At 41.8% G+C, this 1,486-nt stretch overlaps 1 pseudogene; it reads right to left on the reverse strand.

Moving 5' to 3' along the window:
- Nucleotides 1-918: 918 nt before the first annotated feature.
- The window catches only part of LOC101568209, a 14,058-nt pseudogene continuing 13,490 nt past the window's right edge, over nucleotides 919-1,486 (reverse strand).

Raw genomic sequence — 1,486 nt, forward strand, 5'->3', positions numbered from 1 at the left:
ATGAGAACTTGTACTGTAATGTCATGTAACTTGGCAGTGTCCCACATTTTCTGATCAAGGAGATTATGGGGTCAAAGAGGAAAGTGATCAATGTAGAGTGTGCCTAAGGAGAGTCACATGGAGAGAAAACATTCTCTCAGGCTTTCACAGAGAGCACATTTTCCAAGTTATGGCCATGACTCACCCACATGGCTGACACTGAAAAAGCTTCTACAATCTGAGGTACAGGATCTCAGGATAAATCCTGGGGGGATTTCACTGACCTTATGAGACCCAAAAGTTGCAACTTTTGTTGCATAGGTCCTGCTTTACTTTGATCTTAACCATCCAGCAGAAAAGTATAAAAATGAAATATAAGAAGTAAAGCCACGCTGTTATGTTGAGCTGTAGGGGACTCAGGTTAACAACTTCTGACATTGCCAGTCATGTGGAATATCTACTACTATTGTGGACTACTAGACTATTTTAGAGTATTTCGCTGAGTTCACACACATATATTATTTAAATGATGAAACTAAAGAAAAAAAGGGGATACAGATGAATGACCATTTTGTATCTGTGTATTCAAAATGGTTAGGATAGATATACAGCTACATTATCTTAATTCAATGAATAGAGGGATTTGTTCTAATAGTGTTTGTAAATAAGATATCATGTCTGCATCTTGTACAACAAATAACCACGAGGAAGACAGTATGCAATGTGTTAATTATTGAAACTGTCCTACTAATTTGATTTGAAACTGTCTCATTGCTATTTGTTTCTCAATAAAATTATGGAAAAAATATAAAAAAATAAAATAAACATCAGCCCTCAGTTTTGAGGTCAGCTTCGGGCATGCTGGCTTCAGGCGCTGTGTTTGGGTCATAGGGAGGAGCAGCATCAGGGCAGGGCACCGCGGGGAGCTCTGCGTCTCATTCAGGTCAGCAGAGTCTGGTCCAGCATCCTTTGTGCACAGAGGCGCTCCTCTTTGGTGCATTTCAGCTTGTGTTCCAAGTCATCAATTGTCTTGTCCAGTTTTTCTACTAATCTCTCAGCAAACTTAGCATAGGTCTCCGCCTCCTTGAGTTATGAGTAAGAATCTTTATTTCTTCTTGGTGTTTGTCTTCTTTTTGTGAGTACTTTTCTTCAACAGCGCTCAGACACTTTAGACTCTCGTCCATCAGGCTGATCTACTCCTCCATCTCCCGGCAACAGGACTCTGCCAGCTCAGCTCGTTCCTCTGTGTGTTCCAAATCTCCTTCAATAATCACCAACCTATGAGCCACCTCTTCATACTTCCTATCAGCCTCTTTGGCAATGCGTTTAGTTTCTTTCAGCTTTATATCCTAGAGCTCCATTTTTCATCCTTCAGGGCCCAGTTTTCAATAACCTTCATACCTCTCTCACTCTCATGAGCAGCTTTCTCAGCTTCCACTAGCTTCTGCAGGGCAGTGGCCAGGTGCTCCTGGACACAGACCAGCTCCTCTCCAACCAGCTGGATCCT

This window comes from Octodon degus, unplaced genomic scaffold (genome assembly GCF_000260255.1).
Source record: "Octodon degus isolate 3935 unplaced genomic scaffold, OctDeg1.0 scaffold00008, whole genome shotgun sequence".
Classification (NCBI taxonomy): domain Eukaryota; kingdom Metazoa; phylum Chordata; class Mammalia; order Rodentia; family Octodontidae; genus Octodon; species Octodon degus.